General features: G+C 46.6%; 1 protein-coding gene across 1 annotated transcript in view; it reads left to right on the plus strand.

The window, feature by feature from the left end:
* Positions 1–27,277, plus strand: part of SLC35A3 (solute carrier family 35 member A3) — a gene marked incomplete at both ends in the record, with an annotated part of 58,487 nt that overhangs the window by 3,800 nt on the left and 27,410 nt on the right. The window lies entirely within an intron of this gene.

Below are 27,277 nucleotides of genomic sequence, written 5' to 3' on the forward strand. Positions count from 1 at the left end.
CGGCAGGCTCCGACGCCGGCCTTGCTGGCCCCAGCGCCGGTCTAGCCCTTCGGCAGGTTGTTATCCTGGCCTCGGAGGCCACAGTACCCGTCTTGCCTCACAGCAGGCTCCGATGCCAGCCTCGCTGGCCCCAGCACCGGACTAATCCCTCGACAGGCTCTTATCCCAGCCTCGGAGGTCCCAGTACCGGCCTTGCCTCACGGCAGGCTCCGATGCCGGCCTCACTGGCCTCAGCACCGGCCTAACCCCTCGGCAGGCTCTTATCCTGGCCTTGGAGGCCCCAGTACCGGCCTTGACTCAAGGCAGGCTCCAATCCCGGCCTCTGAGGACTCAGCACTGGCCTTGCTCACGGCATGCTCCAATGCCGGCCTCGCTGGCCCCAGCATCGGCCTCACCCCTCGGCAGGCTCCAATCCCGGCCTCGGAGGCCCCAGTACCAGCCTTGCCTCATGGCAGGCTCCGGTGCCAGCCTCGCTGGCCCTAGCACCGGCCTAACCCCTCGCCCGGCTCCGATACTGGCCTCGGAGGTCCCAGCACCGGCCATGCCTCACGGCAGGTTGCGAAGCCGGCCTCACTGGCTCCCGCACCGGCCTAACCCCTCAGCAGGCTCTTATCCTGGCCTAGGAGGCCCCAGTATCGGCCTTGCCTCACGGCAGGCTCCGATGCCGGCCTCGCTGGCCCCAGCACCGGCCTAACCCCTCGGCAGGCTCTTATCCTGGCCTCGGAGGCCCCAGTACCGGCGTTGCCTCACGGCAGGCTCTGATGCCGGCCTCACTGGCCCCAGCACTGGCCTAACCCCTCGGCAGGCTCCAATCCCGGCCTCGGAGGCCCCAGCACTGGTCATGCCTCACGGCAGGCTCCGATGCCGGCCTCGCTGGCCCCTGCACCGGCCTAACCCCTCGGCAGGCTCTTATCCTGGCCTCGAGGCCCCAGTACCGACCTTGCCTCAAGGCAGGCTCTGATGCCAGCCTCACTGGCCCCAGCACCAGCCTAACCCCTCGGCATGCTCTTATCCTGACCTCGGAGGCCCCAGTACCGGCCTTGCCTCATGGCAGGCTCTGATGCCGGCCTCACTGGCCCCAGAACCGGCCTAACCCCTCGGTAGGCTCCGATCCTGGCCTCGGAGGCCCCAGCACTGGTCATGCCTCACGGCAGGCTCCGATGCCGGCCTCGCTGGCCCCAGCACCGGCCTAACCCCTCGGCAGGCTCTTATCTTGGCCTCGGAGGCCCCAGTACCGGCCTTGCCTCAAGGCAGGCTCCGATGCCGGCCTCACTGGCTCCAGCACCGGCCTAACCCCTCGGCAGGCTCCGATCCTGGCCTTGGAGGCCCCAGCACTGGTCATACCTCATGGTAGGCTCCAATGCCAGCCTCGCTGGCCCCAGCACCGGCCTAACCCCTCGGCAGGCTCTTATCCTGGCCTTGGAGGCCCCAGCACTGGCCATGCCTCACGGCAGGCTCCGATGCCGGCCTCGCTGGCCCCAACACCGGCCTAACCCCTCGGCAGGCTCTTATCCCGGCCTCGGATGCCCCAATACCGGCCTTGCCTCAAGGCAGGCTGATGCCGGCCTCGGAGGCCCCAGCACCGGGCTTGCCTTATGGCAGGCTTCGATGCCGGCCTCGCTGGACCCAGCACCGGCCTAACCCCTCAGCAGGCTCTTATCCTGGACTCGGAGGCCCCAGTACCGGCCTTGCCTCAAGGCAGGCTCCGATGCCAGCCTCGCTGGCCCCAACGCCGGCCTAACCCCTCGGCAGGCTCTTATCCTGGCCTCGGAGGCCCCAGTACCGGCCTTGCCTCAAGGCAGGCTCCGATCCCGGCCTCAGAGGCCCCAGCACCGGCCTTGCCTCACGGCAGGCTCCGATGACGGCCTCGCTGGCCCCAGCACCGGCCTAACCCTCGGCAGGCTCTTATCCCGGCCTCGGAGGCCCCAGTACCGGCCTTGTCTCATGGCAGGCTCCAATGCTGGCCTCACTGAACCCAGCACCAGCCTAACCCCTTGGCATGCTCTTATCCCGGCCTCGGAGGTCTCAGTACTGGCCTTGCCTCATGGCAGGCTCTGATGCCGGCCTCGCTGGCCCCAGCACCGGCCTAACCCCTCAGCAGGCTTCGGTCCCGTCCTTGGAGGCCCCAGCACTGGCCTTGCCTCACGGCAGGCTCCGATGCCGGCCTCGCTGACCCCAGTACTGGCCTAACCCCTCGGCAGGCTATTATCCTGGCCTCGGAGGCCCCAGTACCGGCCTTGCCTCACAGCAGGCTCCAATGCGGCCTCGCTGGCCCCAGCACCGGCCTAACCCCTCAGCAGGTTCCGGACCCGACCTCGGAGGCCCCAGCACAAGCCTTGCCTCATGGCAGGCTCCAATGCCGGCCTCGCTGGCCCCAGCATCGGTCTAACCCCTCGGCAGGTTCCAATCCCAGCCACGGAGGCCTCAGTAGTGGCCTTGCCTCACAGCAAGCTCCGATGTCGGCCACTGGCCCCGGCGCCCACCTAACCCCTCAGCAGGTTCCGATCACTGTCTCTGTGGTTATTATTTCAAAGGTTCCAGGTGTAATGTATCCGATCTCTGCCTCCCCTGAGTATTGGCCACTGGCATTGCCACTGCCTCCACCGTTTCAAATCCTTCCCAGGCTCTTTTTCCACTCTGAATCTTGTCCAGTGTTCCTAAGCATGCGTGATGGTAGCATTTGACATTTGGTGTAATTTCTCCAAAAAAATCAAGTTGGTAAGATCCGGTTTCTGCTTCTCCTGAATACAAGTCTCCACCACCATCATGGAGAACTCTTTCAACACTGCATTTCTCCTTGGTCTCCGCTAAACTCTCTCCTTACAGGTGATGTCTGAGATTCTTAACAATATAGAGAAATGGCAGTCCTCTTTCACAGCGAATTTTTCCATAAGTTCCAGTGCATTTAGATAAGTTTTGTCTGCATCTCCGGTGTCCTGGCAATCATAACGGCTTTCTTACCTCCTCTCTGATATTTTTCTTTATCTTTTTCTGTTCTGGGCCCGGTTTCTCCAGGGGTCTGGCGTGCTACTCGCAGTTCGGCCGGGGCCCAGAGTTCCGCGACCAGGGCCCCATCTGGCGTGCCCCGCGCGCGACCCCTGCCCAGAACCCAGCGTCTAACTGGGCCCGGTTTCTCCAGGGGTCTGGCGTGCTACTCGCAGTTCCGCCTGGGGCCCAGAGTCCCGCGACCAGGGCCCCATCTGGCGTGCCCCGCGCGCGACCCCCGCCCAGAACCCAGCGTCTTACTGGGCCCGGTTTCTCCAGGGGTCTGGCGTGCTACGCGCAGTTCGGCCTGGGGCCCAGAGCCCCGCGACCCAGGCCCCCGAACAGTCCTTAATTATTAACATGCCTTTGCTCAGTGTTGAACAGAGACCTGACCCAAAGTTTAAGATAATAAAGGAGACAAATACAAAATGAAGGCAGAGATGTCAAGCTTTTGCTTACTGTTAGTTCATCTGTAGGCCTGAGTAAAGTCACTGCTCTAAGTCCTTGTTATACTTTGAGAAAAACCTTGGTTCACATTAAACTCAGACATGTTATGCAAGTCAAGCCTTATACTTAATATTTCAGAACCTCAGTTTCTTAATCCATCAATCATACCTCCCTTTACAGATTAAATTTTATATATGTGTGTGTGTTTATGTGTACACACACACACACACATATACACATATGCACACACACGATTGAATGCAGATGGGAGTCTACCTCTGAGCTACACTCCTAGCCCTTTTTTATTTTGAAACACAGTTTCACTAAGTTACCATGGGCTAGCCTCAAACCTACATCCTCTGTCTCAGCCTTCTAAGTACTGAGATTACACACCGGAGCCATTACACCCAGCTCAAATTAAATGATGTTCAATGAGATACTTGTAAAGCATCTTGCAAGGTATCTGACTTACTGTAGTACTCAAAGCTCTTTTATTAATCTAACTTCTCTTATGAAGTTAGTTATCAGAAAACACTTAATGAGACCCAGTTATGACCTGCATGTGAATTTTTAATTTATTATACCAAAAGACTTAACTCACAAAGAGATCATTTTCTTAAGATTTACATATTGTGGAGTTTATTTATTCTTTTATGAATTTTTTTTGGTGTGTGGGTCTGGAGATGGAACCCAGGGGCATTCTACCTCCAAGCTATACCTCCTGCCCTAATTTTTTTTTTTTATTCTTTATTTTGAAACAGGGTCTCACTAAGTTGTGGAGGGCCTCACTAAGTAACTGAGGCTGTCTGCCAACCATGATCCTCTGGTCTCAGCCTCCCAAATGCTGGGATCACAAGTGTGCGCCACCATATCCAGCTCTTTTATGAATCTTAACACAGAGTAAATGCCTAATATGTGACAGATGCTGGTAAGGAGATACAGGAAATATAATCAGTGATGAATAAAAGAAGGAAATGTATAGGTGTCAATAAATTAGTTTTATATTTGTGAGTGGAATTATAAAAGTTATCACAAAATGGCATGGGATTATACTAGGGGAAGGATTCAGTCTGCTTGAAAGACTTAGGAAACTTCATGGAGAGACTTGTATTTTGAGTCCTTGTAGGATATGTAGAAATTCTGCCAGTAGAGAAAGACCTCCTTCCCTCCCTCCCTTCTTCCCTGCCTCTTTCTTCCTTGACAAATATTTATTCAGAAAATGCATAAAATGTGTTTGAGACAGGTGATAGTTTATAGCAGGAAATTTATACTAGAACCAGATTATGAAGGTCTGTTCTATGTGAAGAAGTTTGGACTATATTTTCTATTTGGTGAGGAATCAGTTAAACTTTACGAGCAGGGAAGGGACATAATGAGATCTACATTTTTATTAAGATATTTGCAATGCGGAGGAGTAGAACCAAGAGGGTCTGAAGCCAGTCCTCATCAGTTAGCTGTCAAAGTGACGTGAAATCTGAACAGTAAATATTGAACAAGCTTAATTAGTCACATTTTATACAGTTTAAGCCAGTGAACCCATAGTATATATAAATAGTTAAGACTGTAGATTTACCTGGGAGGGGCTGCAGTTCCAAGTTTACAAAGAGTGGTAGTTGGGTGGGGGCAGGAGAATAAACTACACAGCATTTGAATTCTGGTTTGAAGTCTTATCTTTAAGGGAGGGTAATAATCTTTCATTAATTACCTAAGCACAATTGCCAGCTGGGATTAAAAGAAGTTTTTAAATCCTTGACAGTTTGTCAAGCCATAGATCCATAACACCCAGTTGATTCTATGTATGGTAGGTACTTAGTTACAATTAAATTTTTATTTATAAATATAGTTTTGTAGAATTTTTATTAGTTTTTAATGCTACAAACAAAATCATTGCTTGTGTGTGAGTGTGTGTGTGTGTGTGTGTGTGTGTGTGTGTGTGTGTTAGGTTACTAGAGATGGAACCTAGATGGGTTCTACCTTTGAGCTACACCCCAGCCCTATTTTTTTATTTTTTATTTTGAAACAGGGTCTCACTAAGTTGCCGAGAACTTCTCTAAATTGCTGCAGTTGGCTGCGAACCTGTGATTTTCCTGTCTCAGGCTTCCAAGTACTGGGATTACAGGTGTGCACCGCCACAGCGAGCTATAAGAGCACTTTGATGGCATTTCGGATCTACTCGGTTAACCCAGATAACCTTCCAATCTCAAGATTCTTGACTTAATTATCTGCAAAATCTCCTTTTTTAAATAAGGTAACATTTAAAGGTTCCAGTGACTTTGCCCTTTTAGGGGTCATTATTTAGCCTACTATAATCCTCAAACATGTTACAAGGTGCTAGTGTATAAAGATGATAAAAATATGTAGAATATGGAATCCTGAGACTCTATCAAGTTGTAAACTCAATTTGCTTTTTATTTCAACCTACCTTAGGATCAGACTTTGGATCAGACACTTACCAGTGTCTCCTTTTTCTACTAATCTAGTCAAATTAGAAAATTCATTCCTGATTCCTGTCATGGTTCTGTTATGTTGGAACCACATTTGGTACCCATAACTCTATCAGGGTTCAACCAGGAGGAAAAAAAAATCCCTCAGTATTAAGGGATATGGAATTTTTAATAGGAACAAGACTTTTCATTATTTTGAGAGAAGCAGGAGAAGTAAAGGTCAAAGAAGAGGGCTTTGGAAGATTCCTGAAAAGTAAGCAAACGGCCCTCCTTAAAACACTAGTATGGGTAGGCAGGTCAGAACTTTCAGAGGAGTATAAGAAGCCAGCTATGTCCTGTTTGACATAGGACCATAGAATGAAGATGATGAAAAGTTCATGGAAAGCTTCTGAGTAGCTGTCTCTCTGTGCTCACAGTCAAGAGTTGGGTGCAGGGTCTATGTCTACTTTTGCTCACTGGGTCCAGCAGTTGGGAAGAAGAGTTAACCTACAGAAGGATAGAGTGAGAATAAACTGGAACCTGTTAGCACCTCAGCTTCTCTGCCCATTTAACCCTGATAATCTTAAAAGAATAATAGGTCTTGCTTTACTTTCTATACTCTTGTGAATATTTTATGTGTAACCAATTATAACTCCTAAACATGCAGAAATGTTTTTTAAGCAATGTTGTTGGAACTTGACCAAGTTGATGTAGTATAACACAAGGTACCATAATTTTCTTGTTGTTCCCTATATTTTATTTTCCCATGATAGCAGTTTATACACTTATTTCTTTTTCTTTTTAGATTCTTGAATTGTTTGAGTAGTATATATCTTGCATGATAGAAAATAAACTCCAGCCGGGCGTGGTGGCGCACGCTTGTAATCCCCGCGCTTGGGAGGCGGAGACAGGAGGATCGCGCAGGTTCGAAGCCAGCCGTGCTGGCGTAAGAGACCCTGTTTCAAAAAATATAAAAAAAAATAGGTCTGGGAGTGTAGCCCGGAGGAAGAAGGGCTTCCAGGAACCCCAGTACCACCAAAAAAAATAAAAAAATAAAAAAGAAAATAAACTCCATCCTGCCGTAAGGCAAGGCCAGTTCTGGGGCCTCTGAGGCTGGGATTGGAGCCTGTTGAGGGGGGAAGCTGGAGCCGGGGTCAGTGAGGCCGAGATCGGGGCCTGCCATGAGTCAAGGCCGGTGCTTGAGACAGCAAGGCAGGGATCGGAGTCTACCAGGGCGCCAGGCCAGTATTGGGGCCTTCAGGAGCGGGATCGGAACTCGCAATGTGGCATACATAGAGAAACATCACAGAAAATAGAAAATCAGATGCTTTCCCTAATGTTCAAAAACTAGGAAGAAATGGGCAATGGGAGGAGATCTAGTTGAAGAAAGGGCCCCATAGAAGAGCAATTAAGGTGACCAATCAGAGGGGATGGGATGGGGGAAAATGGAATCTCTTTAAAACGCATGATATACATAAACAAATGAATCAGTGCTAATCACCAAATCAAGCATGGGGTCAAGGGAGGGGGAAGGAATGGGATGGGGAGGGGATAAGGGCTAATTGGATGATGTGTGCTTGTATACCCTCACAAGTCTTGTGTTTGAAAAACATCACAATAGAATAAAAGAAAAGAAAAGAAGCTCCATGAAGAAACAGATTATCTGTTTCATTATTGTGTACACAACAATAATCACTGTACTTGACCATACAAAGTGGGTCTTAAATATTTGATGGCTAATTGCCATCTGGGGCTGTGTGTTGCTGTATTTTATTTTTATTTTATTTTAATTTATTTTATTTTTTTTGCAGGTCTGGGGGTGGAACTCAGGAGCATTCAACCTCTGAGCTACACCTCCTTCCCTATTTTTTATTCCTTATTTTGAAACCGGGTCTCACTGAGTTGCAGAGGGCCTCACTAAGTAGCTGAGGCTGTCTGCGAACCGCAATCCTCCGGTCTCAGCCTCCCAAATGCAGGGATTACAAGCGTGTGCCACCACGCCCGGCTTATTTTTTATTTTTATTTTATTTACTTCTATCTCAAGTCTCCTTAATTTTGAACCTTCATAGTGGTTAGTACCTGTTGTTCCAACCTGGCTCTTACATTAATCTCTGTTTTTTGTAGGCTACCTGCCTTTAGCGGTGGGCAATGACCATAGCAGAAATGGTAGAGCAGAAGAGCATGGGGATGGGGGAGCGGGAGGATGGGAAGGAGTACACTCTTAACATGCACCACATATTGGAAGGAGATCTTAGAACTAGTCATTTTTCTATTCAAATCACTGACTTTATGTAGACTACAATACTACTGAACACTTTTAAATCTAAAAATTAGAAGGCAAATAAGTTTTATCTTTGTAGAGTTGAAGAAATACTTAAATGCTATTGATTTTACTTGAAGTGGTAATGGAAATTATAGTGAGTGAAAGAACAAGTTAAAAATGGACAGTAATGTTCATATAGATCTTATATAAGTTGGCACATGAAACCTTGAACAAGAAAGGAGAAATAATGAAGAGTTGTTTTGCTTAGAATGTAATAGGAACCTGTAGGTGATAAAGAGTTGGTTGTTGCTGAGCTAGGAATGTAGCTCCATGATTGAATATTTGTCTAGTGTGTGCATTATCCTAGATTTGATCCTTAGCACCTCAAAAGAAACCAGTAAGCCTGGTAATACTTGGGAAGATGGGACTGGAGGAGCCCAGGTTTAAGATCATCTTCAGAAAACTAGCAAAATTTAGCCGGGCATGGTGGCGCACACTTGTAATCCCAGCATTTGGGAGGCTGAGACCTGAGGATCACGGTTCGCGGACAGCCTCAGCTACTTAGTGAGGCCCTTTGCAACTCAGTAAGACCCGGCTTCAAAATTAAGAATAAAAAATAGGGCAGGGGGTGTAGCCCCTGGGTTCCAATTCCATACCCGCAAAAAAAATATAAATAAAAAAATAAAAAAATAAAGAAAACTAGCAAAACTCTGTTTCAAAATAAAAAATAAAAGGGGCCGGAGGTATAGTTCAATGGTAGAATTTCTCTGGGTTCAAACACCAGCACCATTTAAATAAAAAAGGAAATCAGTAAGAAAGTGTTACTGAATGAGATTTTGCCTTCTTGTACACTAAGAATAATTCTTATAACTATTAACTTTCTTCTCATTTCTTTTATTTATATAAAAATAAGAAATTTTAGCCGGGCATGGTGGCGCATGCTTGTAATCCCAGCATTTGGGAGGCTGAGACAAGAGGACCCCAGACAGCCTCAGCTACTTAGGCCCTTTGCAACTCAGTGAGATCTTGTTTCAAAATAAAGACTAAAAAAAATAGGGCTGAGGGTATAGCTTGGAGGTAGAATGCTCCTGGGTTCCATCCCAAGTACCGAAAAAAAAAAAAAAAGAATTTTTGATTTCCCAAAAGAGTATATGGATTTTAAGTACAGAATATTGTTGCTCTTTTTTTTTTTTTGAGTGCTAAAGCTATTTCTGCGGTAGATAGAAGATGTGTAAATATTGGTGTTGAAAAATAGAATCAGTTATGAGTTTTATCATTATTTATTGTGTAGCTAGTTTCTAGTTTTTAAAGTTTTAGTATTATGGAAGATAATGGACAAAAAATGTAACAGAGCTTAACATTTTTGTATGTATTTACTTTTTCTCCTTGTTTATTTGGAAAAATCTTTAAAAATTTGTTTTTTATACCAATAGTTGTTTTTTTTATTAATTTATTTTTTAAATTGGTGCATTGTAGTCATATATCAATCACATTGGAGTACAAGACTTGAGAGGATATACAAGCACACATCATCCAATTAGCCCTCCTCCAGCCCCCATCCCATTCCCTCCCCCTCCCTCCATCCCACGCTTCTTTGGTGATTTACTTTGATACATTTGTTTATGTACCTCCTGCGTTTTAAAGAGGCTCCGTCCTCCAGTATTACATACCCTCTGATTGGTCACATTAGTTGCTTCACTATAGGGCCCTTTCTATAGCTCAACCTCTTCCTGTTGCCCTTTTCCTCCTAGTTATTGCTGATTAAGAGAAGCGTCTGATTTATATTTTCTGCGCTATTTCTCTGTGCATGCTGCGTTGCAAGTACCGATCCCACTCTTGATGGTCCCAGTAGTGACCTGGCTACTCAGTGGACTGATCCAGACCTCGCTGGCTCAAGCAGCGGCCTTGCCTCATGGGAGGCCCCAGTTCTGGTCTCGCTGGCCCCTGCACCGGTCTAACCCCTAAGCTGGCTTTGGTCCCGGCCTTGGAGGCCGCAGGAGTGAACTTGCCTCACGCCAGGCTCCGATGCTGGCCATTGGCCCCTGCATCGGCCTAACCCCTTGGCAGGATTCCAAACCTGGCCTCAGAGGCCCCAGCACTGGCCTAGCCTCACGGAAGGCTCCAATGCCTGCCTCGTTGGCCCCAGCACCGGCCTAACCCCTCGGCAGGTTCCGTTCCCAGCCTAGGAGGCCCCAGCACTGGCCATGTCTCACGGCAGGCTCCGATGCTAGCCTCGCCTCACGGCAGGCTCCGATGCTGGCCTCGCTGGTCCCAGAACCGGTCTAGCCCTTCGGCAGGTTGTTATCCTGGCCTCGGAGGCCACAGTACTGGCCTTGCCTCACGGCAGGCTCCGATGCCGGCCTCGCTGGCCCCAGCACCGGCCTAACCCCTTGGCAGGCTATTATCCCGGCCTCGGAGGTCCCAGTACTGGCCTTGACTCACAGTAGGCTCCGATGCTGGCCTCGCTGGTCCCAGAACCGGTCTAGCCCTTCGGCAGGTTGTTATCCTGGCCTCGGAGGCCACAGTACTGGCCTTGCCTCACGGCAGGCTCCGATGCCGGCCTCGCTGGCCCCAGCACCGGCCTAACCCCTTGGCAGGCTATTATCCCGGCCTCGGAGGTCCCAGTACTGGCCTTGACTCACAGTAGGCTCCGATGCTGGCCTCGCTGGCCCCAGCACCGGCCTAACCCCTCGGCAGGCTCTTATCCTGGCCTCGGAGGCCCCAGTACCGGCCTTGCCTCAAGGCAGGCTCCAATCCCGGCCTCGGAGGCCTCAGCACCGGCCTTGCCTCACGGCAGGCTCCAATGCCGGCCACGCTGGCCCCAGCATTGGCCTCACCCCTCGGCAGGCTTCAATTCTGGCCTCGGAGGCCCCAGTACCGGCCTTGCCTCATGGCAGGCTCCGGTGCCGGCCTCGCTGGCCCCAGCACCGGCCTAACCCCTCAGCAGGCTCCGATCCTGGCCTCGGAGGCCTCAGCACCGGCCATGCCTCACGGCAGGCTCCGATGCCGGCCTCGCTGGCCCCAGCACCGGCCTAACCCCTCGGCAGGTTCTTATCCTGGCCTCGGAGGACCCAGTACCGGCCTTGCCTTATGGCAGGCTCCGATGCCAGCCTCACTGGCCCCAGCACCAGCCTAACTCCTCGGCTGGCTCCGATACTGGCCTCGGAGGTCCCAGCACTGGTCATGCCTCACGGCAGGCTGCGATGCTGGCCTTACTGGCTCCAGCACTGGCCTAACCCCTCGGCAGGCTCCGATCCCAGCCTTGGAGGCCCCAGCACTGGTCATGCCTCAAGGCAGGCTCCGATGCCGGCCTCGCTGGCCCCAGCACCGGCCTAAACCCTCGGCAGGCTCTTTTCCTGGCCTCGGAGGCCCCAGCACCGGCCATGCCTCATGGCAGGCTCTGATGCCAGCCTCGCTGGCCCCAGCACTGGCCAAACCCCTCAGGAGGCTCTTATCCTGGCCTCTGAGGCCCCAGTACCAGCCTTGCCTCAAGGCAGGCTCCGATGCCGGCCTCGCTGGCCCCAGCACCGGCCTAACCCCTCGGCAGGCTCTTATCCTGGCCTCGGAGGCCCCAGTACCGGCCTTGCCTCAAGGCAGGCTCCAATCCCGGCCTCGGAGGCCCCAGCACCGGCCTTGCCTCATGGCAGGCTCCGATGCCGGCCTCGCTGGCCCCAGCTCCGGCCTAACCCTTCGGCAGGCTCTTATCCTGGCCTCGGAGGCCCCAGTACCGTCCTTGGCTCAAGGCAGGCTTCGATCCCAGCCTAGGAGGCCCCAGTACTGGCCTTGCCTCATGGCAGGCTCCGATGCCAGCCTCGCTGGCCCCAGCACCGGCCTAACCCCTCGGCAGGCTCTTATCCTGGCCTCGGAGGCCCCAGTATCGGCCTTGCCTCATGGCAGGCTCTGATGCCGGCCTCGCTGGCCCCAGCACCGGCCTAACCCCTCAGCAGGCTCCAGTCCCGTCCTCGGAGGCCCCAGCACTGGCCTTGCCTCACGGCAGGCTTCGATGCCGGCCTCGCTGGCCCCAGCATCGGTCTAACCCCTCGGCAGGTTCCAATCCCAGCCACGGAGGCCTCAGTATTGGCCTTGCCTCACAGCAAGCTCCGATGTCGGCCACTGGCCCCGGCGCCCACCTAACCCCTCAGCAGGTTCTGATCACTGTCTCTGTGGTTATTATTTCAAAGGTTCCAGGTGTAATGTATCAGATCTCTGCCTCCCCTGAGGATTGGCCACTAGCATTGCCACTGCCTCCACCGTTTCAAATCCTTCCCAGGCTCTTTTTCCGCTCTGAATGTTGTCCAGTGTTCCTAAGCATGCGTGATGGTAGCATTCGACATTTGGTGTAATTTCTCCAAAAAAATAAAGTTGGTAGGATCCGGTTTCTGCTTCTCCTGAATACAAGTCTCCACCACCATCGCGGAGAACTCTTTCAACACCGCATTTCTCCTTGGTCTCCGCTAAACTCTCTCCTTACAGGTGATGTCTGAGATTCTTAACAATATAGAGAAATAGCAGTCCTCTTTCACGGCGAATTTTTCCATAAGTTCCAGTGCATTTAGATAAGTTTTGTCTGCATCTCCAGTGTCCTGGCATCCATAACGGCTTTCTTACCTCCTCTCTGATATTTTTCTTTATCTTTTCTGTTCTGGGCCCGGTTTCTCCAGGGGTCTGGCGTGCTACTCGCAGTTCGGCCCGGGGCCCAGAGTCCTGCGACCCGGGCTCCATCTGGCGTGCCCCGCGTGCGACCCCCGCCCAGAACTCAGTGTCTTACTTGGCCCGGTTTCTCCAGGGGTCTGGCGTGCTCCCAATAGTTGTTTTAAACTAGTGTTAATACAAACATTTGCATACCACTTATTACTTGTGTGTTTTCATATATATTCTGTCATTAACTTATTATTATTATTTTTTTTGTGGTTCTGGGGATGGAACCCAGAAGCATTCTACCTCCGAGCTACACCCCCAGCCTATTTTTTATTCTTTATTTTGAAACAGGGTCTCACTGAGTTGCAAAGGGCCTAAGTAGCTGAGGCTGTCGGTAAACTGCAGTCCTCCTGTCTGAGCCTCCCAAATGCTGGGATTACAAGCATGCGCCACCACGCCTGGCTCTGTCATTAACTTCTAAGCAGACTATTATAGTGTCCTAAGGGATGATTTTTGATAATCAGTGTTCAGAAAACATTGATAAACATTTAGGTTTTTTTTTTATCTTTAGTGGATGGAGACATATACCAGAAAATAAAGATATTGCCCCTCTAGAATGATAGACTTATACAGAACCTAAGTATTATACTGAATATATATTGGTAAGCCACTGGAAGTAAGTTGCAGCCATACTGGTTTTCAGATTTGTCCACAAGGACATATTCTTTCTTTGAAAAGATGAATAGAGAGCCTGGTGCAGTAGTGCATGCCTACAATTTCAACTGCTTAGGAGGCTAGGCAGGAGGATCACAAGTTCCATGCCAGTCTGGTGATGAAGCTAAGTGGTAGAGCTCTATACTAGCAGGAGACCTTAGGTTCAATCCCTAAGACCGAAAAAAAAGAAAAAGACATATAGAAATTATTAGTACATGGTGCTTTATTTCTTTTTTTTTTTTTCTTTTCCGGTGGTACTCAGCGTGGAACCCAGGGGCTTTCGACCTTCGAGCTATACTTCCAGACCTATTTTATATTTTATTTGGAAACAGGACCTCACTAAGTAGCTGAGGCTGGCTTCGAACCTGTGCGATCCTCCTGTCTCAGCCTACCAAGCGCTGGGATTACAAGCGTGTGCCACCATGCCGGACTCTTATGGTGCTTTATTTCACAATTTATATTTGTAATGCTATTATTGATAGTATATACAATTAGTTTTTCAGTAATCCTGATTAATTTAGGGGGAGGATGGTATATTATATATACATATGTTTGTATATATAAATACATATGTATATGTATATGCATTGTTGTTACCTGTGGTGCTTAGAATTGAATCCAGGACCTCATACCTGCCAGGCAAGCTTTCTACTACTGAACTACACTCCACTCCAAATTTATAATTTTTTTTTAAACATTTAAAGCAACTCAGAATTGGCTGACAGCCAGGCTTGGGCTCCTATCTGTAATCCCAGTGACTTGGGATGCTGAGACAGGAGGATCATAAGTTTGAGGCTAGACTTAGCAACTTAGTAAGACTCTGTCTCAAAATAAAAAATAAAAAGGGCTAGGGAAGTAGATCAATGGTAGAGTGCCCTTGTGTTCAAGGTTCAATTTCCATTCATACACACACACACACACACACACACACACACACACACACACACACGGCTAACAGAGTTTGATAAAGCTAAAGGATCACCTTTGGGAACTACTTTAATGAAAATGAGGGATATGGTATAGTTATCATATCAAATTTATTTAAATTATCTTCTAGCCGGGCATGGTGGTGCACGTTTGTAATCCCAGTGCTTGGGAGGCTGAGACAGGATAATCACACAGGTTTGAAGCCAGCCTCAGCTTCTTAGTGAGGCTCTCAGCAACTTAGTGAGACCCTGTTTCCAAATAAAGTATAAAAAATAGGTCTGGGAATATATCCTGGAGGTAGAAAAGCCCCTGTGTTCCACCCCCAGTACCATACACACACACAAAATTATCTTCTACTATATTTGGAAAAATCCCCCCACTCACCCAATCAACCGTCCCTCCTTTCCCTTTCTTCCAGTGATGAGGAGCAAACCCAGGGCCTCACATGCTAGGCAAGTGTTCAACCACTTAGCTATTCCCCTAGCCCTCCATTTTTTCTTAAGACTATAAAATAATTACTGAGAATGAATTTGAAATAAGTTTACTAATTTTTTTGTATAAAATGCAAAGGTACATTCTAATGAAGCCATCATCAAAATTCAAATTTTTTTTTCTGTGTGTGTGTGTGTGTGTATGTGTGTTTGTATAGGTGGGGGAGTGGTCGAGTGTGTGGGGATTGAACCTAGGGGCATTCTACTTCAGAGCTACCCCCAGCCCTATTTTATCTTTTACTTGGAAATGGGGTCACACTAATTTGTAAAGGGCTTCACTAAATTCCTGAGACTGGCTTTGAATCTGTAATCCTTCTTTCTCAGTCTTCCAAGGACTGGGATTACAAGCACTCACTACCATACCTGGCTTTGAATCAAGCTGTAGTTGTACATTTTCTCCCATGGAGTGAGATTTAAAAAGTAAATTCAAGCTGGGTGTGGTGGCGCACACTTGTAATCCCGGCATTCGGGAGGCTGAGACAGGAGGATCGTGTTTGCGGCCAGCCTCAGCTACTTAGCGAGGCCCTTTGTGAACTCAGTGAGTCCCTGTTTCAAAATAAAGAATAAAAAAGAGGGCTAGGGGTGTAGCTCAAAGGTATAATGCCCTTGTGTTCCATTCCAGTACTGCAAAAAACCCCAAAAAACTCACTTTGTACATATTAAACTTATTCAACAATTTAGATGAAAAACAGTGATTAGTAAGCAAGCACAAGATCTATTAGGACAGGCTGGTCAATGGTATAGCATGTTTCTACCCCTGGGTTCAATCCCCAACACTACCCAAAAAAAAATAAGATGATCTACGAGGATGACTAAACCTAAAAGGACTTTTATTAAAGGACCATTAGAAGTACTAGCAATGTAATTGCTATATCAGTTCAGTCCAATTTAGGGGGCTCACAATATAGCTCAGTGGTAGAGGCTTGCCTGGTACTCGCAAGGCCCTGGGTTTGATTCTTGGTACTGCAAAACAATGATAACAATAATAACAAATCTGTGTAACTTTAATAATTGTACAGTAGTTTAATTTTGGGGGGATACTGGGGATCCCCATGGAATTTTACTTCCCAGTTATACCCTTAGCACTCTTTATTTTGAAACAGGGTCTTGCTAAGTTGCTTAAGGTCTTGCTAAATTGGTAAGGCTGGTCTCAAACCTGTGATCCTCCTGTCTCTGCCTACTAAGTACTGGGATTACAGGCATGTGCCACCATGTCCAATATCATTAATTTTTTCTTTTTAAACTGGAGATCTAATCAGGCGTGGTGGTGCAGGTTTGTAATTCCTGCACTTGGGAAGCTGAGACAGGAGGATCGCATAGGTTCGGAGCCAGCCTCAGCTACTTAGTGAGGTTCTCAGCAACTTAGTGAGACCCTGTTTCCAAATTACACACACACACACACACACACACACACACACACACACACACACACACATATTCCAAAAAAAGAAAAAGAATAGCCGGGTATGGTAGCACAGGTTTGTAATCCCCATGCTTGGGAGGCTGAGACAGGAGGATCGCACAGGTCCAAAGCCAGCCTCAGCTACTTAGTGAGGCTCTCAGCAACTTAGTGAGACCCTGTTTCCAAATAAAATACAAAAATAGGTCTGGGAATATATCCTGGAGGTAGAAAAGCCTCTGGGTTCCACCCCAGTACCAACAACAACAACAACAAAAAAAAAATGGCGATCTAAACCAGGGTTTCCTGCGTGCCAGGCAAATACTCTACCATTGAGTTATATACCCAGTTCTATTAACTGGTTTTAACAGTAAATTATAAAAACAAAGCTGTTCCCCAACCTCCATTTATGGGGATTGATCCCAGGCGTGTTCTACCACTGAGCTACACCCCTAGCCCTTTTTATTTTTTATTTGAGACAGGGTCTCACTAAGTCTAGGCTGGCTTTGAATTATAAGAGACCAAAAACATTGGTCAAGCCTCAAACTAGACTCCCTCCAGCCTCATTCTCCAGAATAGCTGTGATTATAGGTATAGGCCAGTGCACTCAGCCAAAAAAAGATTTTTGATAGTAAATCAAATGAGATTACATATGTAAAGGAAACTAGCACTGTTTCTTCCTGATTATTGATAGGTTTCTTGTAGAAAAATTTTATAACACCTGAAAGGCTGGTTCAAGACCAGCTTCAGTAATATAGTGAGACTCTTGGCAACTTAGCAAGACACTGTTCTAAATAAAAAATAAAAAAGGGATGGGAGTATAGCTCAGAGGTAGAATTCCCTGGGTTCAATCCCCAGTGCCACCAGAAAGAAAAAAAGACAAGAAAATTTTTATGAAACAGAATAATTTGGAAGCAAGAGGAATGAGGACACCTGAAAGGATAAAAGGGGAATTAGTTCCTAAGAGGGGGGGGAATATAGAAAGGATTGTAGTTAAATCTTCAACATGAAATTATTTTAAGCTTGTTTTTAGTTTTGAGGGGGAGATATTTGACATCCAAATGAAAAATGTTAATATTGCAAATTGTAGAAATGAAACAAATTCTTTGTTTTGTTTTTTGTTTGATTTTATTATTATTATTTTGGTACTGAGGATTTACTCCAGGGGTATTTCTACTCTGAGCTACACCCTAGCACCCCCCCCCCCTATTTTTGGTGGTATTGGGGTTCCTGGAAGCCCTTCTACTTCTGGGCTATACTCCCAGACCTATTTTATATTTTGTTAATTTGGACACAGGGTCTCTTAAGCCAGCGCTCGTGGCTGGCTTCGAACCTGCATGATCCTCTTGTCTCCACCTCCCAAGCTCGGGGATTACAAGTGTGCGCCACCACGCCCGGCGCTATTTTGAAACTAGATCTCACTAATTTGCTGAGGCAGTCTGTAATCTTCCTGTCTCAGCTTCCTAAATACTGGGATTACAGGTGTGTGCCATCACACCAGGTATACTCTTTGTTTTGATCAATTTGTCTTTAATGGTTTGCTATGCATTTACTTAGTTTTATGTATATGGTTTGGCTATGCCTCAAAACCAAATTAGGTATTTGTATAAGCGTTCATATACTAGTATTTTATTTTTGTTTTGAGTGTACTCTGCGCTTTGCCAGAATAGTAAATTAAGTTGTAGTTCTTTATAGGTAATCTGATACAAGTGATCATTTGTTATATATTCTACTTTCCAACTTGTTAAAAATACATAAGACCAAGAACATTATTAAGAACTGTATTATCATTATAATTGTTTGTATTGATGTCATCTCTGTGGAGGTGAAAAAGCAAAGTTTTAAATGTATATACCCCAGCTTAGAAACAGCTACACTCCCAGACACCTATTTTTTTATATATATTTTTTTATTTGGAAACAGGGTCTCTTAAACCAGCGCGCTGGCTTCAAACCTGCGCGATCTTCCTTTCTCCGCTTCCCAAACAAGGGGATTACAAGTGTGCGCCACGACGCCCTGCTAGAGTTTGCTTTTAAAACAGGTACATTATGACCTTGGTAGCTAGTGTAAGCAAGAGACTTCCTTGAACGGATTTGAAATTATTGTTTGACATTTTCCAGGAGAATTAGATGTCTATGCCAAATACAGGATGTTGGCAACTTACTCTCTATGTAGAGGTAAAGGCACCAAGATATTCCAGAATTTTACAGTAGCATGTAATGTGAGCCAGGGAAACTAATATTTAACTATATAAACTGGTATTTCTTTCTTTTTTTTGCGGTACTGGGGATTGAACCCAGGGTCATTCTACCTCCAGGCTACACCCCTAGCCCTATTTTTTTATTCTTTATTTTGAAACAGGGTCTCACTGAGTTGCAAAGGGCTTCACTAAATAACTGAGGCTGTCCTCAAACCATGATTTTCCTGTCTCAGGCTCCCAAATGTTGGAATTACAAGGTGCACCACCACGCCTGGCTTTATTTTATTTTATTTTATTTTATTTTATTTTATTTTATTTTATATTTTATGCTGTACTTGGGATGGAACCCAGGGTCATTCAACCTCTGAGTTATACCCCCAGCCCTTTTTTAATTTTTTATTTTGAAATTGGGTCTCACTGAGTAGCAAAGAGCCTCACTAAGTAGCTGAGGCTGTCCCCGAACCGCGATTCTCCTGTCTCAGCCTCCCAAATGCTGGGATTACAAGCATGTACCACCATGCCTGCTGCTTTATTTATTTAATTTTTTATTTTGAGACAGGGTCTTGCTAAGTTGCTGAGGCTGGCCTTGAACCTGTGAGTCTTCTGTCTCTGCCAGGCTTCATTTTTAAAATGAAAAGATTATAGTAGATAATTTCTAAAGCATATTCCAGCTCTAAATGCTGTATTTTTTTTTGTGTGTGTGGTACTTGGGATTGAACTCAGGGAGACTCTACCTCTGGGCTATACCTCCTTGTCCTATTTTATTTTTCATTTGGAAACAGGGTCTTAGTAAGTTGCTGAGAGCCTCACTAAGTTGCTGGGGCTGGCTTTGAACCTGCAATCTCCTGTCTCAGTCTCCTAAGTACTGGGATTACAGGTGTGCACTATCATACCCAGCTTGTAATTTTATTTCACATTAGGATTTTTTTGCTTTTGCAGGTTTATAAAAGTGAGATATATGGTTAATAAATAAATCTATGTATTTTTTAACTTGATTCTGTTTTCTAACAGTTATTTAATTTTTGTCTCTGAAATGTAAATGAAATATTTGGGATAATTTTCTAATAATTTAGTGTGTGTATATATTTAGTGGTATTTAGTGGCATATATACATATACACATGTATATATGGGGTATAGCTCAGCCATATATATATATATATATATATATATATATATATATATATATATATATATATATTTCACCATTATAAATTTTATCCTATATTCATGGTACAGCATTATTTATGTCATATTTAGCAAGCTAGATTTTATGCCTCTGTGACGGGCCCCGCCCATCAGCCAGTAAGTCCGAGAGCTAAGATGGCGCTGAGCGGAAATCTTCCCCAGAGCACTTAGGTGGTAAACAGCTTTCAGGAAGTGACGACAAGAGCATGAGATACACGGGAACACCGCATGCCATAGGGCAACAGCCAATGGACTGGCTGTTGCCATGAGTTGTGCACGTGAACAGTCTGCTGATTGGCTGTTGGGCTCTATATAAGGGGAAGATTTCTGGGGGGAAAAATCTACGAGAGAGAGAAGAGAAGATTTACGGGAAGAAGATTTGCGGGAACTGTACAAGAACCTGGGGTAATAAAACTGCTTGAGGAAGATCGTGTAAGAGTCGTCACTGCGCGCGACAAGTGGTTGGCCCGTACGGGGACCTTCGCTTTGATCAGAACCTCGGCAGTCCAGGGCAGCCGGCTGGTAAGTACTCCTTGACTCCGAAAAGGGAGGAGGAGGCTCCGTTTACGGAGGGTTATTTTCCCCGATCAAAGGGGGCTCCATTAAGGAGGATATTTAGTAAATAAGGCTCGCGGATAAGCGAGGCTCGCGGAAAAGCGAGGAACAGCGCTGTATTTTCCCCGATCAAAGGGGGCTCCATTAAGGAGGATATTTTTTAGTGTAAGTAAGTTAGAGAATCGGGCTGGTCCTGATTCGACAAGATGGGAAATAGTCCATCTCACCCATTGCATAAAGCATTGAAAGCTTTGTTGAAAAGTAGAGGCCTAAAGCTTAGGGACAAGACAATACAAGATTTTCTCGAACAAATAGATAGGGTAGCGCCATGGTTTACAGTATCAGGGAATCTTTCTTTGGCAAGCTGGGATAAATTGGGAAGAGACGTAGAACGCGCCGAAGAACAAGGTATTGTCACAGGAGGGACTCGGCCGCTTTGTCGGCTGATTCGTGCCTGTTTGGAAGAAAGGCGCTTTAGAAAATTTGTGCAGGAGGGCCAGGCAGCTTTAGACGGTGTAAAAGAGGAACGTTCAACTTCCTCTAAAGTGGCCAGTGAGGAGGATTCAGAGTCAGAGGGGGAGGATGAATCTGAGGAGGAATTAGAGGCCATTTGTAAACAAGTGAAAGCTTTTGAACTGATTAAAGAGGAAATTTCGCCTCCTCCGTATAACCCTTCTGCGCCCGGAGCAGGAGAAGGTGTCTCTTTTAGTAGTCAGATGTGGAGAGATGCGGGAATTTTTTTAGCAAATCAAGCTTTCCCAGTTTTCCAGCTGCAGGAGGGGGGAAATCGTTATCATGAGCCTTTGGACTTTAAAATAGTTAAGCATCTCGCAGAGTCAGTTCGCACATATGGGTCGTCAGCTGCTTTCACTATAGCAATAATAGAGAGTTTACATCGCTATGCCATGACCCCAGGAGACTGGCAAAATTTGGTTAGGGCCACCTTAAATCCTGGCCAATATTTGGATTGGAAAGCTTATTATATAGAATATGCCACTGAACAAGCTGCACGTAATCGAGCAGCAGGAAATTCAGCCTGGGATATAGACATGCTGATGGGCCAAGGACGATTTGCTAATCAACAGCTTGGGTATCCACAACAGGTGTATGAACAAATCAACAGACTCGCTACCCAGGCCTGGAAGGCCCTCCCTAACAAAGGAGAGGTATCTGGTAACCTTACAAAGATTACTCAAGGATTGACTGAACCCTTTTCAGACTTCGTTGCCCGTCTAGTAGAGGCTGCGGGAAGAATTTTTGGGGATTCTGACGCGGCCATGCCGCTCATTAAACAATTGGTCTATGAGCAATGCACTAAAGAATGCAGACAGGCCATCACTCCTTACAAACATAAAGGCCTAGAGGTGTGGATGAAGGTGTGCAGGGAACTCGGAGGACCCTTAACCAATTCAGGACTTGCTGCAGCCATTATACAGGCCTCTGGACAACAAAGTAAGAATAGTACCAAAAGTGGCAATTGTTTTTCCTGTGGAGCGACAGGACACTTAAAACGAGATTGTCCTAAGTGTAGGGCGTCCCAATCTTATCCTTCTCCTCCTGAGTATTGTCGTCGATGTAGAAAAGGAAGGCATCCTACTTTTGAGTGCCGTTCGGTTAAAGATATCGATGGCAACCCCTTGCCCTATACTGGAAAGCAATCATCAAATACTCAGACAAAAAACGGGAGGGCGGGCCCTCGTTCCCAGGGCCCACAAAAATATGGGAACCCTCAGGTGTATGGGGCCATGGAGACACAGCCACCTCAGTGGCCCAATTTACAGCCTCCGGAACAGTCCGGCGAGCCACTCCAGGTTCGGCAGGATTGGACCTCTGTGCCACCTCCAGGCTGGTATTAACGCCACAAATGGGGGTTCAAATTATTGAAACAGATTTTCAAGGTCCTCTGCCACCTAATTCTGTTGGCTTACTTTTTGGAAGGTCTTCCTCTACCATGAAAGGACTTGTAGTCCATCCGGGGGTTATAGATGAGGATTATACCGGTATTATCAAAGTGATGGTTTCAGCGCCCCGGGGTATCGTTGCCATTTCCCCTGGGGATAGAGTGGCACAGTTACTTTTGCTTCCCAGTCTACATGGTATGTTTCCTTCAGCAGAGGGACGACGCGGTATTGGTGGGTTCGGTTCTTCAGGAAATGAGTTAATATCTCTTGCCTTTGATATGGGAACTCGTCCCTTGATAACCTTGGACGTGGAAGGCAAGCAAATCCTAGGACTTTTAGATACTGGGGCAGATAAAAGTGTCATCGCCTGTAAAGATTGGTCATCTTCATGGCCCACTCAAAAGGCTACCGGAGAACTTAGAGGTTTGGGTTATGCTAAAACCCCTGACCTCAGTGCTAGGGCTTTACATTGGAAAGATCAGGAGGGACATAAGGGGCAGTTTGAACCCTATGTGCTGGAGCTGCCAGTTTCCCTCTGGGGAAGAGATTTATTAGTGGACATGGGATATTCCTTACAAAATACATCTTATTTCCCCCAAGCCCATAATATTCTCCTTCGCCAGGGCTACCACCCTTCCTACGGGCTGGGAAAACACCTCCAGGGACGTAAAAGCCCAATTCCTACTAAAGAAAAGAGTGGTCGCGAGGAACTGGGTTTTGTGCAGTAGCCACTGAGGAGGCAATTCCCATTACCTGGAAGACGGGAGATCCAGTATGGGTTCCTCAGTGGCCTCTCTCCCGTGAAAAGCTTGAAGTAACAAGGAAATTAGTACAAGAGCAATTACAGTTAGGCCATATCCGGCCATCCACCTCTCCTTGGAATACCCCGATTTTTGTGATAAAGAAAAAATCTGGAAAATGGAGGTTATTACACGACCTCCGAGCCATAAATAGCCAAATGCAGATTATGGGGCCAGTCCAACGAGGGCTTCCACTCCTCTCTGCTATTCCGAAGGAGTGGCCACTTATCAGCATAGATATAAAAGATTGTTTTTTCTCCATCCCTTTAAATCCTGCGGATACTCCTCGTTTTGCTTTTACTGTTCCCTCTATTAATCAAGAGGAAATTGACAGTAGATATGAATGGGTGGTCCTCCCACAAGGAATGGCCAATAGCCCTACCCTCTGTCAATTATATGTAAATAGTGCTCTTGAGCCCGTAAAAACCAAATTTCCAGAAATTCGGTGTATTCATTACATGGATGACATTTTGTTAACCACAAAAAATCCCTCCATACTTGAGGAGGCTTATTGTCACCTTGTAAAGATTTTGGAAACTCATCAATTATTCATCGCCTCAGAAAAGGTACAAAGAGGAGAAAATATACACTTTCTTGGCAACATTGTTCTCCCCCATGCAGTCCTGCCTCAAAAATTAATCATCCGCACTGATCAATTAAAAACCCTCAATGATTTCCAAAAACTGTTGGGAGACATTAATTGGGTTCGACCCTTTTTACAAATTCCTAACCATGCCTTGAAACCTTTATATAATCTGCTCGTAGGCAATCCTCAATTAGATTCTCCTCGCGTCCTTACCGATGAGGCCCGCCATGCGTTACAATTAGTAGAACAAGCACTTACGAAAGCGTCTCTCCGTCGAGTGACCCCTGGACAGCCATTATGGGCTTGTATCCTGGCCACTGAAAAACAGCCTACTAGTGTTCTTTGGCAACAAGGACCCCTTCTTTGGATTCACCCCAAAGTCTCCCCTCAAAAGGTAGTTGAATATTATCCCACCAGTGTAGCAAGCCTTGCCCTTAAAGCCATTCAGCAGTGCATCCAACATTTTGGCAGAACGCCCGATAAGTTGGTGGTACCGTACACTGCTCTGCAAGTACAAACGCTGGTAGCCACTATTGATGATTGGGCTATACTTATGTGCTCTTTCAGTGGTGAGATAGACAATCATCTTCCCAAAGATCCATTGTTACATTTTGTTCTGGAACATCCTCTCATTTTCCCATTGGTCACTAAAAACAAACCTGTAGCTAATGCAATTAACATTTTTACTGATGGATCCAAAACTGGTGTGGGGGCCTACCTAATAGAGGGAAGCGATCCTGTTATCATCCAATATTCACATACCTCTCCACAACTGGTTGAATTAAATATTGTTTTAGAAATTTTTAAGAGAGTTTCTTCTCCTTTCAATTTATTATCAGATTCACAATATGTGGTTAATCTGGTTAGATCGCTTGAATGCGCGGGTCAACTCTCTTTACATACTCCTATTCATTCTATGGCTAGCCAAATCCAGATTTATATACATTTAAGAAAGACACCATTCTTTATCCAGCACGTTAGGGCACATACTGGATTACCTGGCCCTATTACATATGGAAATGATCTAGTAGATAAACTCACCAAGATACATATGATTTTTTCTCTTACTCAAATGCAACAGGCACAGGCATTTCACCGTCAATATCATGTAAATTCTAAAACATTACAACAGCGATTTAAAATCCCTCGACATCAGGCTCGGGAAATTGTAAAAACCTGTAATGCCTGTGCCCCTTTTTTACACCCCTCACATGTGGGCATTTGCCCACGAGGCTTGCTCCCTCTACATCTCTGGCAAATGGATGTAACTCACATATCTGAATTTGGAAAATTGAAATATATCCATGTTTCCATAGATACTGTCTCTGGAATTATTCATGCATCTGCTCATGCCGGGGAAAAGGCACATGACGTCGTCAATCATTGCCTTGAGGCCTGGGCAGCATGGAATATGCCTAAAGAAATAAAAACTGATAATGGCCCGGCTTATACTTCCCAAAAATTCACATCTTTTTGTTCACAGATGGGAATAACTCTAAAGCATGGCCTTCCGTACAACCCTCAGGGACAGGGTATTGTGGAACGCGCCCATCGTACTCTTAAAGAATGCTTGATAAAACAAAAAGAGGGAATTGGAACCAATATGAAACCGAAGCAGCGCCTATCCTTAGCCCTTTTTACTTTGAATTTTTTGCAATTAGATGTCAATGGCAAGACTGCTGCCGATCGTCATTTTGCCCCCTCGGGTACGAGCCAGGGTTTCGTGCGTTGGAAGGATGCCCTCACAGGGCAATGGAGGGGACCTGACCCAGTGCTCACATGGGCCAGAGGCTCTGTTTGTGTGTTTCCACAGAACGGCGCCGATCCTGTCTGGGTTCCAGAGCGGCTGACTCGTCTGGTGAAACAAAAGGATGATGAGCCATCGACTGATTCTTTTGGGGACCATGATACTGTGGAATTCCAAGGATAGGAAGTGATCCACAATGGGGGCTTTTGACTGCTTTTTCTTTTCTATTGCCTTTGAGTCATTCTGCTCAAGTTCTTCCCCGCTTAATCCTTTTACCTTTTCCCCTTAAAATTGGCACAGGAGCAAATTCTACTTTTGCAGGTTATAATTTTACTTATTAGAGCCTGACCATGGCCTTTCATTCTAACCTATTTGATCTGTGGCTTCTTTGTGGGATAAATGGCAGTTGCACGGATTTAGCTCCCCTTGTCATGATTAATGATAATGCGTTTATTGCCGCTAATCTTTCTTGCGAGCTTTCTGCATATCCTACAGATAACCGGTCATCGAAATTTGACAATTTGACAAGACGGTTGCGGTTGGAGATCATCAAAACCAATACTACTCAAGTTGACCCGGTGATGGCCCGCACCTTGATGTCCTGGATCCAACAAGCAGCTCGTCATTTAAAAGAGTGGGCTGGACTGGGTGCTCTTGGTCTTTGTCTGGTCTTACTGTGTATCTTATGTCTCTACTGTCTTAGAAAACTAATCCGTCAGCGCGCTACAGATCAAGTGCTCATAGCTCAGGCATTTGCAGCCATGGAGTTGGGACAATCCCCTCAAATATGGCTTGCGGCGATGGGAAAGTCTTAATGACAGGATGCCAGCTAGGACTGCACTCGGGACCCCGGGAGGGTGCATCCCGAGGAGGGCATGCTCAACTGCATACGGGTTGCCACTGATTCTTGTCCCGTCCCTGGCAAAAGGTGGTGGGCCTAGAAGCCCCTTCCAAACATACAGGGGTTGAGTCCTCTGTCCTCTCCTGTCTGAAAAAACAAAAAAGGGGGAACTGTGACGGGCCCCGCCCATCAGCCAGTAAGTCCGAGAGCTAAGATGGCGCTGAGCGGAAATCTTCCCCAGAGCACTTAGGTGGTAAACAGCTTTCAGGAAGTGACGACAAGAGCATGAGATACACGGGAACACCGCATGCCATAGGGCAACAGCCAATGGACTGGCTGTTGCCATGAGTTGTGCACGTGAACAGTCTGCTGATTGGCTGTTGGGCTCTATATAAGGGGAAGATTTCTGGGGGGAAAAATCTACGAGAGAGAGAAGAGAAGATTTACGGGAAGAAGATTTGCGGGAACTGTACAAGAACCTGGGGTAATAAAACTGCTTGAGGAAGATCGTGTAAGAGTCGTCACTGCGCGCGACATGCCTCTAAGAATAGGCTTTATTTATTTATTTATTTATTTATTTATTTTGGTGGTACTGGGGTTCCTGGAAGCCCTTCTACCTCCGGGCTACACTCCCAGACCTATTTTATATTTTTATTTAGAAACAGGGTCTCCTAAACCAGCGCGCGCGGCTGGCTTCGAACCTGCGCGATCCTCCTGTCTCTGCCTCCCAAGCGCGGGGATTACAAGCGTGCGCCACCACGCCCGGCTAAGAATAGGCTTTAAGTCAGGTGTAGTGGCATACACTTGTAATCCCAATACTTGGGAGGTATTTCAGGTTTGAGGCCTTCAGCACTCTACCATCTTTGGCATTCTTGTTTGATAAATCCAATATCCATATAACCTCTGCATTATTGTCTTGATTTCCTTTACTCTTCCAAGTTGAGATTTTTTTTTCTGGTTTTTGGATTATATATTGAACATTTTGATTGTTATGAGACTTTGGTTTCTACTTAATCTCCAATATTAGTAGATGGTCACTGGGGAAAGGAAGGGGAGATACTGCCTGTTTGCTGATATTCACCTTGTATATAGCAGGAATGGTCAGTAAAGCTAATACACTCCATGGTCTTTGTGGCAATAGACTCTTTTGTGGGAGGGGACAGTGCCAACACC

This window comes from Muscardinus avellanarius (assembly GCF_963383645.1).
Source record: "Muscardinus avellanarius genome assembly, chromosome: 3".
NCBI lineage: Eukaryota > Metazoa > Chordata > Mammalia > Rodentia > Gliridae > Muscardinus > Muscardinus avellanarius.